We start from the raw sequence: 14,887 nt of genomic DNA on the forward strand, positions 1-14,887 counted from the left end.
CGTGCTCTGGGGACTCGCTGGTCTGTGTCCCGAGGGAGGGGCCCGCGTCCAGGCTCCGCTGGTGCTCCTCCCCGGGACTACCCCACCAAGGAGGGGGTGTTGTGCCTGCCTGGTCTCCCGGGTGGGCGTGGCTCCCGCGCGACACGTAGAGGGCCGCGCCCACACCCCATCCCCCGCTGGGCAGCCCGCTGGCCGGCTGCGTGACCGGGGCAAGCCCCTCGGCCTCCCTGCACCTGCCGGCTGGTGCTGCTGCAGAGACGACGTGGGTCGCTGCTCACACGCTGCAGAACGGGCCCCTGGAGGAATGTGTGCTGTCGGTGTGGCCTGCCGGTCTGACTCTGCGGATCCTGGGCCCCGGGGGCAGGGAGCTGGACACTCAGCCTGGCCCAGGCCTCGCATACAGAGGCACTCCCGGCTGGGGAAAGGTCGGCCTCCACACCCTTGACCTTGCAGGGATGGTTACTACAGGCTCCAGGGTCTACGTGAGCTGGCACACGGGGGGCTCTCCCCGGCACCTGCACTCCCCGGGCCTCAGTGTCCCCCACCTCCTCTGCCCGACCCCCGCCCCGTGCATGGGCTTCTGCGCTGCTCCCCCCCCCGGGGCACCGCCTGAAGCCAGATGAGAACTGGGCTCGGTTGGCCCCTCCAGGCTGCAGCAGTACCTGGGGGCAGTGTTACCTGGGGATCCTGTGTGGGTTTTTAAGGGGGAGTGGAAGCCGCTGGCCCCCACAGCCCCACCTGCCCTCGGGGGCGCCACAGCCTCCGGGCACACTTGTGAGTCTGGACGTCAGCATCCCCCTCAGGTCTGCTCTGAGGGCTCCCTGTCGGGGCCTCTGGGGAGGTAGGTGGAATTGTTACTCAAGATTCCACCATCCCCGTGGAGGGACTGTCCCCGACTGTCCCAGCCCGTCCCTCTGCCAGCAGGCTTGGCCGCATGGCTCGACGTGGTCGCTAGACGTGAGCAGCAGTGACTCTGTCCTGTCTCTGTGAGGGCCGAGGTCACGAGCTGTGGCCGGCTCCTTGGCCATCTTGTGGCCTCAAAGGAAGCCTTCCAGAGGGGGTGACATTGGCTCCGGTGGCCTAGATGGCCAGCCTCGGGGCACCAGGATGGAGAGGGCACCCGGGAGAGGGACCGTGGGCACAGGCAGGTGCAGCGCAGCCTGGGGACCCTCGGAAGGGCTTCTGTGTCCTGGGAACAGACTGGGGGAGCTGGGTCAGGTCCCAGAGGACAGCGTGGCCCCTGCAGGCCGTGAAGAGGGGCCTGCGAGTGAGGAGATGGAGGCCTGCGGCCAGGAGCTCGAGCGAGGGCGGCCCTGCCTCCCCGTGCACCCCGCCCCGGGCCAGCGCACCCCTTCAGGTGCCCCCTTGCCGTCGCCTACAGGGACGCCCGATAACCAGAGCCTGTCTGCCATTTCCAGTGTGGCGATTCAGTGTGAGTCGGGCGGCACTGAACCCATTGGGGGCTGGCGTCTGCCCCCACTAAGAGTGAAGAGGGCTCTGGCCTGTGGGACCCCCCCCCCCCTCCTGAACTTCGCAGGCAGCCTAAGGAGGCAGGGCCCAGGCCCACCCAGACCCCGGCGGGGCGTAGATGGGCAAGGGCCCCCGACCTCTCCATGGCTTCCAGAACTTTCTGGCAGGTAGGCAGGTCAGGCCGGAGCGGCGTCAGACGCCACGAGGGCCCCACAGATCTGGGCTCCAAGCTGTGCCCAGTGGGTGGGGTGAGCGGGCGGTGGGGGGTTGGGGCCAGTGGCCCTGGCCTAGACCCCCTGCCCCATGGTGACATGTCGTCCAGCCTTGGGCTCTTGACCTGTGACCTGGGAATAATACCGGCACCGGTGCATTTTCCTGCTCAAAACCGTGACTGCCCCATCACTGGCTCGAGGGAGACGCCGTGAGGAGATCACAGAAGGAGGGCCCTGGCGTGCTGGGTGCCGTGGAGGATGTCAGTGACACCCTGCTGTCCGCACCCCTCCCGGGCCCGGGGCTGCGGTTCGAGGCCGTGGGCCAGCCCCTGACAGCAGGCTCCAGGAGCAAGTGTCCCGGGGAGGCAGCTGGCCGCCCCAGTGACCGCAGCGCGGGGGGCTGGAGGGAGACGCCGGGTGTGGGGGGTGGGCCGGGGCCGGAGACAGGGCATCTCCGGCCGCCTCTGGGACAGCCTCCAGCTGTCCTCAGCTACATACCTGGGGAGTGGGGCCCTCAGCTGGGTCGCCGCACAGGTCAATTTCCTGAGGAATGAGGATTTCTTGGCTGCGAGAGAAGGGACAGAGGGTCAGAATCCGTGTGCCGCTTGGCTGGGGCCGAGAGCCCCCGGAGGAGCCGGCTGCAGGGAGCCGCTCCAGGTAGGGGCCCCCCGGTGCCGCAGGGCGTCTGGAAGCTGCCCCGGGGCCCGCAGGGAGATGGGGTGAGCTTGAGGGGGCCGGTCGGCCCGGCCCGGGGGTCCCTGCAGCGCTGGGGGGCGGGGGGCGGGGAGTCGACTGCTTTCCCTACAGGTGGGATGATTATTTTACATTTCTTTCCGTTAGGAGACGTGTGCATAGCTGACGTGTTCGTGTGGCTCCCAAACCCCAGGCGACGTGAGGAGCCTCGCGCCCTACCCTGGGCCCACGGACCCTCCGCCCTGGTCCTGCTGGGGCAACACTCGGGGCAGATTCCGGTGTTTCTTTCCAGAGTTTCTTGATGTAAATACCAGCAACTATGGGTAAGCGTCCACATCTCCCTCCGTCCTTCAACACAAGATAGTCGGCCACCCTCACTGTTCCCTGCCTTCCTTCTGGCATTTCGCAGCGTCTCTTGGAGACCATCCCCAGGACTCCACAAAGAGATTCCTGTCTGTCTGCCGGCTCATCTCTCCACCACACTCGGCTAGGGAACATTCCGCAGGATGGACGGACGGCCTCTACAAATAGCAGGGTGACACGGACACTTGCAGGTGAGGCCCGCAGGGTACTAAGAAGAGATGGGGGGGGGGCAAAGGGCAAGTGCATTTGTGATTTGGAGAGGGACTGTCAAGCCAGTCCCCATGGTGGTTACAGAATTTGGCCACAGATGCTTTGAGTTCCCTCCCTCCAAGCGGTGGAGCCCAATTCGCTCCCCGTCTACACGGGCTGGACTTGGTGGCTCCCTAATGGGCAGGATATGGGGGTAGGGAGGGTGTTGGCTTTAGAAATAGGTCATACGAGGCACTGTGGCTTCTGCCTGCTCTGTCAGTCACCCACTTGGGGGCCACTGGCCGCCATGTTGCAGGAACTCAGGAGTCCTGTGGGCAGGCCCACGAGCGAGGCACCGAGGCCTCCCGTCTGTGGCCGCGGGAACAGCCACCCTGGAGGTGGTTCCTCCAGCCCCGGTCGGGCCTCCAGATGAGCCGGCAGCCCCTGCTGACCTTCGGGGCCACCAGCCGGGGAGGCCCCGAGCCAGGCCGCCCGGCTGAGATGCGCCCACATGCCTGACCCCCAGAGGCTGTGACAGGTCCCCGGACGCTGTGACAGGTGACAGACTTTTTTCCTTTCAGCTGCCATTTGTCACACAGTAGCGGACAACTCATCTCCCCGCCTGCGAGTCTTGAATTCCTCCCAAGATCCCAGGCTTTGATCGGAGCCCTGCGCCCACGCAGGGGTGCACCCTTCCCCAGGGGCGGGCAGGCTGAGGCCCGCTGACTCCACCCGGAGTTCCCGCTATGCCTTCCCGCTACGCCTACGTGAATCACCACGAGCTGATTCACGGCTCCGCCTCGCGGAGTTCAGCGGGAAAGTCAACAGGTAACTACAGATCGGGAAACTGAGGCTCAGAAGGTGGTGGGACCTGTCTGTCACGCAGTGAGGCATGGGGTTGAGAAGTAGGCCTGCTTGAGATCATGCTCCCGAGCTGGACACAGTGGCTCTGCCCCGTGGCCCAGCCACCCCTTCGCACCCCTGGGGATGCAGAGCCTGTGGGCAGAGCTCAGCCACCCCATCACCCTGTTTGCTTGGCCCCGGGACGGTGGCTGTCTGCAGGACCCCAGGACACTCTATGCCCACTGCACCTCCAGGGGCTGGAGGACCCGTCTCCGGGGCTTAGACTGTGGGGTGGGGGCGGGGGCGGGGCGGCGTGTGCCCAGGGTCTCGGGTTCCCAGCCCCGCCCAGGCTCCTGGCAAAGCCCCCAGTGCGCATCGGTGTGGGTTTCAGAGGGCCTGGGGCCCCTTTGAAGTCGGGAGATGCAATCCTCGGATCCCAGGCCACCCCAGGGAACCCCCAGGAGTGTGGGTAACTCCCTTCCCCTCAGAAACACTACCTGGCCGTTCTCGCCCCGGGTAACTCAAGACTGTGGTCGTGCTGGCTGGCTCTGGCCGGGGTGTGGGACAGCAGCTCCTGGCGAGAGGTGGTCCCACCACAGGCCTGGACCCCTACCCTCCCGGTGCCCCCCATGACCCCTCGACCCCTGCTCCTCCTCCTTCCCCTCCCCTTTCAGCCCGCCCTGTTTGGCCGTGGCCTCTCTGATCCTGAGAACCCCCGCCTGGGAGGCCCCCTACTTCTCTCCCTTCTTCCTGATTCCCACCCACTTTCAGGGAGACAGAGCAGGATGGGGTCCGCCCGAGCCTGTAATTTAGGGACCGTCAGAGTCCTGACCTCCAGGGGTCGTTGTGGAGGAGTGAAGGGAGCAGGGCGCCCAGACCTTTCGAGCAGACCAGCACACGGCAAGCACCCGCTGGGTGTTTGCTCTTCCCGGGTCCTCCTGTCCACCTCTTCCCAGAAGCCCTCCTGGTGGCGTGTATCTCCCCCGTGAGATATGGCAGTTACTGATGACCCCCTCAGCTGTCAGGGCCGGACGTGTGCTCCCACGCTGGCCCCTCTGCTCGCGGGATGCATGCGGGAGGGACTGTGCCCCCGACCTCCACGCGTGACCCTGGGCCTCCTGGCCTGTTTCCCCAGCTGTACACGCCCACCCCCCTCCATCTTCCATGACTGGTGACACGACACCCGGGGTCCTGAGCCGGCAGCGAGGCCCCGCCCCTCGCCCTGTGGCCCAGACGTCAGTGGATTCAGCTTCTCGGAGAAAGACGGGAGACACCTGAAGAGACACGGGAGAGATGCATCTGTCCTTTTGTCCCCTCGTCCTGGCTGTCAGGGGCAGCGCGGTGGCATGGGGGTGGGGGGGTTTGGGAGTGATGAGGGGGAGGGTGGGGCCGTGCTCTAGGGTGGGCCCCAAGCCCGGCCCCCACCCTGAAGGTTCCAGAACCAACGCGGGTGGCAGCTCAGGCAGCACGCGCTGCGCCCCGCGAGGGGGCAGCCACGGTTTCAGGGGCTGCTAGCTTTCCTTCCGGCTCCTGTCCTCCCCACGGAGCCCCGGGCGCATGAGACGCTGGCCCCGCTCCTTCCCTCACGTGGTCTCCCCGGCCGCCCTACCAGGCGGTCTCCTCCCCTTACAGAGGGGAAACTGAGGCACAAGAGGGGAGCGGGTGAGGGGGGCAGGCGCGGGGGTGACACGTGCGGCAATAGTGACAAGGGCAAGCGGCGGGGAGCCGGGTCTCGTGGGGGCGGCGACACCCATGGCCAAGCGTGGCCAGGCCTGGGGATCGGGGCTCCAGGCTGGGAGGCCCCTCTGACTGCGGGTTCCCTGCTCTGCGCCTGGCTGCCCGGCCCTGCCTCCCCGGGTGCGCAGCCCTCCTGGCCTGTGGCCTGGCCCCCTCCTCTGGCCTGTCCCCCTGGGGCGTGCTGGGCGGGGCCAGGGGTTGCTGGGCGGGGCCAGAGGAGCAGGTGCCAGCTCTGCTGGGCGGGGCTTGCGGCCCCAGGTCCTCCCCTAGGAGCGCGGCTGGGCAAAGGGAGAGGAGCACAGCCCCGCCTGCGCCCACCAGCCCCCGCGCAGAGGCCCCTTCTGGCCAGACACTACCGCCCCAGCGCCCTCCACGGCCACGGCGCCCCCCCCGCCCCCGCACGCCCTTGGTGCGCCCCCACGCCCATCCCAGCCCCCTTCCCCGCCCGCCGAGCAGCCAGGCGCGCCCCGAGGCCTGGGGGCAGCTCGGTAGAGCCGCCACAAGCCATACAGGGGCTTCCGGTCACCACCGGGGCTCTGGGCGCCGCAGTGTGGCTCCTTGTGACATTCCTTCTACAAATGCTCTCTTTTCCTTTTCCTTCAAACGCCGCCGCTTCGCTTAAAAAACTATCTGTTACCCGAGCGCTCAGATAAACCCGTGCAGGTGGAATTATATCTGCGATATGGCCCGAGGGTACGTTTAAGAATACTGCGCCAATTATCAGCTGCATTTATCTTAATTACTTTGGGGAAAGTGGAGGCAGGCGTTGCGAGGGGCCAGGAAGCTGTTTGTCTGCCCTTATCGGGTGCATATTTGAGATCCTTTAACAGGAAGGAGATAAGAGGAGCTCGTGGGGAGAAGATGATGTCTTCGAAAATGACAGGGAGGGGGCTGGCGGGGACTCCTGCTTAAGGACAGGCCCGTCTCCCCCGTCCCTTTGTTCCGCACAGACCCTCGCTGGGGTGTGGAAACACTCCTGGAGGCAGCTCTCCACTTCCCAGACTGCAGGGGTCAGCGGCCGCAGGCCAGACCGAGCTGCCCTCCCCCACCCACCCCCAGCCGCCTGGAGGAGACAGCACACACCCGCCTCCGGCCAGACAGCAGACCTGATCCCCGGCGACGTGGGCGCTGGGGGTCCCAAGCAGGGGCTGGCAGGGTCCGACCGACGCGTCACAGGGTTGTGCCGGCCAGACGGGAGGAGACGTAGCCGGCTGTCGTGTCCAGCCCTGCCCCAGGGGACGCTCCCTGAGCCTGAGCGGCCTGGTCTGGCACATCCCGATGGTCCGTGCGGTCTGGAACACGCTTGCCGGCCCAGCTAACCGCCTGGCGTTAGGAAAGCCAGCAGAAATCAAAGGCGGGAGTCCTGGCCCGGTCACCACCCCTGCCGGGGGCTGTTCCCAGTGTGTGCACTGATTAGTGCCCTCCGGAACCCTGGGCACCAGCAGCCGGGGCGGCACAAGCCTGGCTCTCTAGGGACCTCGGAGCCCTCCCCTGCAGGACGGGAGTGGCCACACCATCCCACACAGGCTGAGGTCGGAGAATTGAAAGCAAGGGAGCTGCGAAGTCCTTTGGAGGACCCCAACATGCTGGGGACCCAGGCGGGAAACTCAGTGTGGCCAGGGGCTGCAGAGGATCCTGTGCCCTCGTGCTCCCAGCTCTGGGTTCAGGGGACACTGCACCGCCTGGATCTTCCTGCCCCGCTGCCCCCTGCCCTCACCCCCCACCCTCCCTGGCACCTACTTGCCCTTTGCCAGCATCGCTGCACGTCGGGGAGCCCCTGCCTCGGTGCCCGTGTGGCCATTCCCTTCCCTTCTCTCCTCCCCGGGGTCTAGCTCCAATGCCGACTCCTCCAGGAAGTCCTCCCCGACCACCGAGCTAGCACGGCCACTGTCCGAGGTCACTCTCTGGCCCTCTGGGGTTACTGCGGCACTGCCCCCACCTCCGCTGCAGGCAGCACGCGGGAGGGCCCAGCTGCCCTGCCCGGCCACGCTGGCTCAGGCCCCACTCTCCACTCCTTCCTGCCCAGGGTCCAGCACAGGCTGGAGAGGACCTGGCTGTGCCCAGCCCTGCTGCTAGCCTCCCTGGGAGCCTCGGGCAAGCTCTGCAGTCCTCGGCTCGTCCCTCTGTGAGATGGGCCAGATACCCCTCTCTGCACACACGCGCCCACATGCGTGCACACCCATAAACATGCACACACGCCCACACCTGTGCACACTCACAAGCATGTACACACATACAGGCTTATGCAAACACGCACAAACGCCCACACGCGTGCACACTTACGAGCATGTACACACTTACAGGTTTATGCAAACATGCACACACGAACCCATGCACACACACGTACCCGTATGCCCTCACCAAGGCTGTGGAGGGGCCGCAGGCTCTTAGACCCTGGACCCTGTTTCTCTGGGAGGAGCTGGCAGGCAGGAGGGGCCGCGCTGGGGGCGGGGGGCGGCATCCGGGGCCTCTCCATCTCTGCCTTGGCACCTGAGTGCAGGAATGCCTGGTGGCAAGGCCAACACTCAGTGTCGGGAGCGTGTCCTACACTCTAAACGTGAACGCTGTGCCAAGCTCAGCCCCAGCACACGCTGGCTGCCCCCTGACCTATTCCTCGGGCAGTTCCCTGGCTAGAGGGACTAGGGACCTTTTGGGGCCCTCCCTGTCAGGGTCTGACATGCAGGGGTCACAGTGGGACTCAGCGGCCCCAGGAAACTCCCAGCCAAGTTGGGGGTGAATGAAGCAAGTGCCCACTGTCCCAAAGCGGAGAGGCACCTCGGCCGGGGCGGGCTGGGCAGGACGTGGAGGGCGGTGGGTTTTTGGACATGCTAATGGCCAGCGTCAGAACTCCAGCGGCGTCTTTTAAAACTAAAGCGGCGTCTTCAGATTGGCCTGGTGAGCAACTTGGTCTCGGAATTCTAGAACAAGGATGTTTGGGGGCACCTAGTTTAGTGTGCTCACTTCGCAAACGGGAGCTGCAGCTCAGAGAGGGTGCTGGCTTGCTCAAGGCCACACAGCAGCAGAGCCTGGGCTCCGGGAGCCAAGGGCTTCGAGCTCCGGGCAAGGGCAGCACTCCAGCGATGCTTGAGGCAGCCGTGGGCAGGAGCAGGGAGCTGGGAGCTGGGGTCTCCACCCCTGGCCCTCCAGAGAAGGGAAGGGACACTGCTCTGAGTGCCGGTCCGGAGCAGCTGGTCTGGAGAAGGACTGGGGCCACCCAGCTTGATAAGCGTCATCCCCGCCGGCCAGGCGGGGGATAGTGAACGGCGAGAGTGACGTGGGGAGGGACCTGGGAGGTGTAGGTGGCCGGCCTCGTCCTGGTGCCCCCAGTCCCCAGGGTGGACCCTGCCCCCAATATGCCTGCAGACCTGAGGTCTCCTTGGGCCCTGCTGGAGCGGACAGCCCCTCTCAGAGACCTGGCCCTCTGTCCTTCTCAAGACCCCCCATCAACGGCATCGGCCGGCCTCGGTCCCCTGGGCTCAGGGTCCCGCTGGGAAAGCCTCTGAGGCTTCAAGGCTTCCCATGGCTCTGATTTCTGGGGAAGGACTCTCATCATCCCTCCCCCCAGATGTCCCATTAACACGTGACCGTTCGCGATCAAAATCAGTTATTTGTCATTACTTTCGCCGCCCAGCATGAAGCCCTGAGTACACTCTGTCAGGACAGCGGTGGCCCTGTCCGCAGGGGCTCTTTCAGCCGCCCTCCACGCCCTCAGGGAGGGAGGTCTCCAGATCTTTGCCGCCAAGGCTGGGCGGGGGGCCAGTGCCTGGAGGCAGAATCTGGGGCTCACCTAGACCCCCTGACGCTGCGGCCCAGGGCATGCTTCAGGAAACTTGCAAGCTGTCACCCTGTGACCCTGACCGTGGCACGTGTTGGCGCAGAGGTCAGGTCCCGGCAACAGGGAGGGCAGAGCCAGCCACGGACCCTGGAACGATGGTTGGGCTCCTGCTACTCCAGACCTTGGGATGATGTGCCCGGGGCCAGTCTTCCCTGCCTCCGGGCGGCCTGGGGAAGCAGCTTTAGACCCATTTCCCAGGTAAGGAAGCTGAGAAGTGAGTTGGCAGACAGCTATAGGGCTCCCACTCTGTGCCCCGAGACCCCCAGGGAAGGCCAGGAAACCTTCTGACTTTTGGAAACTGAGTTTATCTTGTGCTGAGCGAGGCCTCCACGTGAGTCCCCTTGCCCCCCTTGGTGGGGACGTGGGGACGGCAGGGTTTAATGAGCTGTCTCCTGAGTGACAAGATGAATGAGCTTCCTTGGAGACCCCATGGCTGTGTTAATTACTCCTCCGTCAGGTTCGGGATCCTATCAGCCTCCTTTTTCAATTAAAAGTGATTATAACTTCACTTCCCAAGGATGGACAGATTAGTGCAACACTGGTGGGCAGCTGGGCGGGGGCGGGGTCCTCGGCGCTCAGGGCTCTGCGGAGTCAGGACGGGCCTGCGGGAGGAGGCGGGCACTAAGGGTGGCTGGCGGGCTGACGGGCCAGGCCATCCCCCCAGGGAGGCGCCTGTCGCATGCTGGGCTCAGGGGCCACACGTGCAGGAAGCAAGCACCCAATCCCGGTTTACAGATGAGGAAACCGAGGCTAGGAGTATAGGGGACGGGCTCGGGGTCACAGGGCTCCCGCGTGGTAGGCTGGGGCTGTATTACGCAGAGGGGCCTGACCGGCTGGAATTGTCACTGCAGGAGGGCCCTGGGGACGTGGCCCGGGGTGGAGGGGGAAAGGGGGGGAGAGGGGGTCATTTGGTTCCATACCTGCTGGACTCCCACCCCTTCCCTGCTCCCTGCCTCTGGGGCCTGGCCCGGGGCATGTCCTGCTGAGGTCTGTGGAGGGGGCGGGGCTCTCTGGTGGTGGGTGGGCCTTGAAGGCCAAGGGCTGGGGTGGGTGGGCCTGCCCTGTCTGTGCCCCGGGGTGGGGGATGCGCCGAGGGGCTAACTGCCTTGTCGGCCCTCTCAGGCCTAGAGGTGGTGCTGTCATCCTCCCTGTGGCTCAGATGAGAAACAGAGGCCCTGAGAGGGAAAGTGACTGTTTCAAGGCCCCAGGGCTGGAAGCCACACGGGGGTGGGCACTTCCTTCCTCGTCAGCAGCTTGGGGCAGCGACCTTCCTGACCTTCCGGCTAGTGTCCCCTGCCAGGCTGCCTGGGGTCCCGGGCCAGCCCCCTTGCTGTCCTCTGGCCACGTGGCCTCGGCCAGTCTCCAGGCAGCTACAGTCAGAGGGCCCGGCCACGCTCTCCTGGGGCCCTGACTGGCCGACCGCTCCGACCTGAGCAGCATTCCCGAGGGCGCCTTTCCCGTGGGCAGGTGACCCCCGCTCCGCGGGGGCTGAGTTGGGTGTCGGGTGAGCCTCTGGCTGCAACAGCCTGGCTGTCGTGAGCCCCAGGTCCCGGGAGCGCCCTCCCTCCATGGGCCTTGTCGCAGGTCCTTTGACCCGCCACAGGGCCTTTGCCCCTGCCCCTGCCGTCTTCCGTCGGGCCGTCCCCTGCCAGCTGTCCGCTATGCCGGCCCACCCTCCCTCCTGGCACCTGACGCAGAGTGGGCGCTCGCGTGTGGGGGCAACACCATCCTCCCGGGGACACGCGGCCTCTCAGCCTCCGGGTGGGTTTCCGTGACCCCCGGAGGCAGCTTGCCTCCCCCAGCCACCCACGGCCCGCTCCAGCCGTGGCGAGGCCTCTTCCCCCCCAGCACTCCCCACCTCCGCTCCGAACACACAGGCAGGGAGGGGGCGGGGTGGGCTCTGCCCAGGGGCCACGGGTCATGCGAGCCGCGAAGCCTTCTCTCCTGTCACGGCCACGGCCACGGCCACGGCCCTGTTCTCAGGGCGGGAAGGGGGTCCCCAGGCGGTGTGTGTTGCCCCCCGCCCTGTCTTCATGAAGGCCACCTGGGGGGGGGTGGCCTCTTGTCCAAAGCCTCCCGGCCCCCTGCTGGCTGGGTTCAGCCCAGCCGCACCCTCTCACACAAGCCCTGTTTGACTACCCTTCCCCCCGCCCCCCGCCAGGACTGAGCTTCTGAGTAGTTGTGCTGAGTCCCCAGGGCCAGACGCTCCGCCTGGATAAGGAGGTTCAGGAGAAGCGTGGAGGCCATAACGCTGGAGCCCACGGGCGACGCAGGTTCGTGGCTGCGTGGGCACCGGCCGCCTGCCTGTGGCCCCCGGGAAACCCCGGGCTCTCGGCCGTTTCCGGAAAAGCCAGAAATCCAGGCGTTAGGGTGAAGTCTGCCCATTTGCAAACTTGGACTACAAATTCACATAAAACAAAATACCGTTTGAACTGAAACTGCGGGGGCTGAAATTGAGCCTGTGGTTGGTCCCCTGTGACCTTTTTGTGGGCAGTTCACACTCCAGGCTGTCCCCGCCCCGGGAGCCCTCACCCACCCTCCCGCTCACTCCCTGCCTCCTGCATGCACTCCTTCAGCTCACTGACCGACTGACTCATTCGTTCATTCCCTCCCTCCCTCGTTCCCTTCGCGAATTCCAGCCAAGCACCTCTGATGCTCCAGGCTCCCTGCCAGGAGCTGGGACGTGACTCTGGATGGGGACACAGGTGCCATCGCACAGGGCTGATATCCCAGTGGGTCCAATTTAGGGCAATCAGGCCTCCAGAACACAGCTCTCCTGAGCCCACGGCTGGCGAGAGATGCTGTGCCCTGGGAAGTTCTCAGGATTTCCAGGAGCCCCACTGCAGAAGGAAAATCCTTCGCTGGCACAGGGGCTTGTGGGTCCCTCCACAGCAGGGCTCAGGGGGCTTATGTCACACAGGGGGCTGTGGAGACGAGCTTAGGGAGGTCTGAGGCTGGGGGCAGAGGGCTGCAAGGCCACGTGGGGCTGTGCAGACAGGAGGGGCGAGTGTGGGCCTGAGGCGGGAGCCTGGCAGGCTCCTCTGGAGGGGAGGGTGTGCTGGGCCACCTAAGCGGGCCCCTCCATGTGAAGACAGACACAGGGATGGAGCCATGTGGCCACAGCCAAGGGACACCGGAGTCCCCAGGAGCTGGAAGAGGTGGGAAGGACCCTCCTTGGCACCTCTCAGGGGTGGCCCCACCCGCTTCTCCACAAATGGCCCACTATTCCCCAGCCCTGCTCTGGCCTAAATCCTGGGACTCACTCCTGCCAACCCCATCCTCCCCCCCCCACCCCAACCGCTAGCCCCGCCTGCTCGTGCACCTGCTCCTCCCCCATCCTGTTGGCCACCCAGCCGCCAGAGCCAGCCTCGAAGACACAGATGGCAGCAGGGACCCCCCCCCCCCAGGGACCCTCATGCCCACACACCTGCCTGGCCCTTCCCTCTGCCGGGAGCCCTGCTCCCAGATAGCTAGGGCCTGCGCTCATGTGACCGCCACTCCACGGTCTCGGGACCCCCACCCTGTTTGCCAGCGTTGCCGAGGGAAGCACAGAGCTGTGTCCCACCATTTCTCGGCTGGCTCTGTGGTGTCCCCTGAGGCCCTGACACTGACATCATCCCTGCTTTGCAAGTGAGGAAACAGTCATAGTCGGGGGGGGGGATCTCCTTTCCCTGAACGCTGACCTGAGCCCAGGGCAGCAGGGGGGGGGGGACCTCCTTGGGTAGGAGCCACTCGCTGGGGGTTCTGGCTGCATGGCCCGTGGTGTGGCCTTCACAGGCCCCGCCCAGCCCCGTCCCCAGCAGCAGAGGAGCCGGCGGCCCGCAGGGGCTCGGCTACATGACGTGATATGCACTCATCCCAGACAAGGCCTGACTCTGACTGCAGAGGGTGCACGGGCCGAGGCCCTGCAGGGTCCTCCCTCCCTGCTCTCTGCTGCTTTGCTGTCAGAGGCAGACGAGGAGGAAAGCGGGACGTTTTGCCAGGGGCTGAAACAGGCACTGGGACCGTGATTTCCTTTGATGGCGTGTGGGGTGTGGGCACAGGCACCCCGCGCTCTGGCCTTTGAGGTGGAGGTGAGGAGAGAGGGGACCAGCTGGGGGCCAGAAAGGGTCTGTGCAAGGATGGGGCCCACTCAGCACTGCCACTAGCCTGAGAGGCGCATGTGGCTCAAGTCACCCAGCCCAGGCCCCCCCTGAATCAAGTGGGGTGCTCGTGGGGCTGTGGCCATGGGGACCTGCCCCACGAGGTCCTGCGATCCCAGACCACTGCGGGCCCCTGGGACCTCTAGAGACCCAGATTATTACAGGCTCTCGAGTGGGGACAGCGTCAGGTAGGGAAGGACAGGGCGGGGCACAGCTTTCTGCAGGCCGGTGACCCTCCGGGCGTCTCGGCCCCAGCCGAGGGTGACCCGACTTTGGGGTGACGCTGCCCGGAGCCAAGCCCGCACATCCTGCTGCTCTGGGATGGGAGCATCAGGGCCCGTTGGGGCTGCAGGAGGGGCGCCAGCCAGACGGAGAGGAAGCGGAGGTGATGTGCTCGTCCACTCTCCCTTCCCCCTGCATTTGTGTCCCCAGGGTCCCCTCTCTTCCGGGGCAGCAGGAGTGAACCCCACTCCACACACTAGAGAGTCAGACTCTGCCCTGCCCCTCCCTGTCAGCAGGGGCAGGGTGGCGTGAACCACGTGAGGCAGGTCGACCCAGAGAAAGGGGTCCTGGCCCCGCTCACCTGCTGGGGGCCACGGGCCAGTCTGCCTGTCTCAAAGTCCAGGCGCCACCATTTCCTGGCTGTGTGACCTCAGGCAGCTGATTGGGCCTCTCTGAGCCTCGTCTGCCCGCCTGTAAACGGGTCTGATGGTCACCTCATGGGGTCCACAGGGCCACATCACACGGCGTATGTAAAGCATTTAGCTCGCGATATACTCCAGCGAATGTTAGCTATTATTTCCCTACTATCGTTTTGATAACAATCCATTTCCTACTGCCCTCCGCGTGCACCACAGGCCTAGAAACAAGGCAGGGATTTAGACATTTAAAAGGCGCTGCTATAGAAACCTCTCTCTGGGACTCCTTTTTCCCATCAGAAGAAATGTCCCCCAGCCCTGCCCACACCCGGGACTCTGGCTGGGATGGCGGGGCCTCGGCTGAGCAGGTTCTCCGGGGTGGGGGGGGAGAGGGGGGACCTGGGGTCTCAGCCAGGCTGTGGGGGCCCCCGCGGCTGCAGGACTCCTGTCCCCTCAACTGTCCAGCAGGTGGCGCCCGTTACACGGTTCCTGCGAGGGAGGCCGGAGTCAGGGCGGTTTGTGTGTGCGCGCGCGCGCCTGTACGTGCGCGTGTGTGTGCGTGTGCCTGCGCCTGTGTGCGTGCACGCGTGTGTGTGTGGGCGCGCGCGTGTGTGTGCGCGGGTGTGCTTGCGGATGCGCCTGCGTGTGTGTGTGTGTGTGCGCGCGCGCCTGGGTGTGTGGGTGCGCGTGTGCGTGCACGTGTGTATGCGTGTGCATGCACACGCACGTGGGAGACTCTGGCGTGCGTGTGCACGCTCAGGCTGT

At 65.7% G+C, this 14,887-nt stretch overlaps 1 long non-coding RNA gene across 1 annotated transcript; it reads left to right on the top strand.

Moving 5' to 3' along the window:
- The first annotated feature begins 2,791 nt into the window (after positions 1-2,791).
- Positions 2,792-5,089, top strand: LOC115502930. Its single transcript, XR_003965239.1, has 3 exons — positions 2,792-2,929; positions 3,509-3,755; positions 4,906-5,089. It is a non-coding gene; the product is annotated as an uncharacterized LOC115502930 (long non-coding RNA).
- The last annotated feature ends 9,798 nt before the right edge of the window (positions 5,090-14,887 follow it).

Source organism: Lynx canadensis, chromosome E2 (genome assembly GCF_007474595.2).
Source record: "Lynx canadensis isolate LIC74 chromosome E2, mLynCan4.pri.v2, whole genome shotgun sequence".
Lineage (NCBI taxonomy): Eukaryota > Metazoa > Chordata > Mammalia > Carnivora > Felidae > Lynx > Lynx canadensis.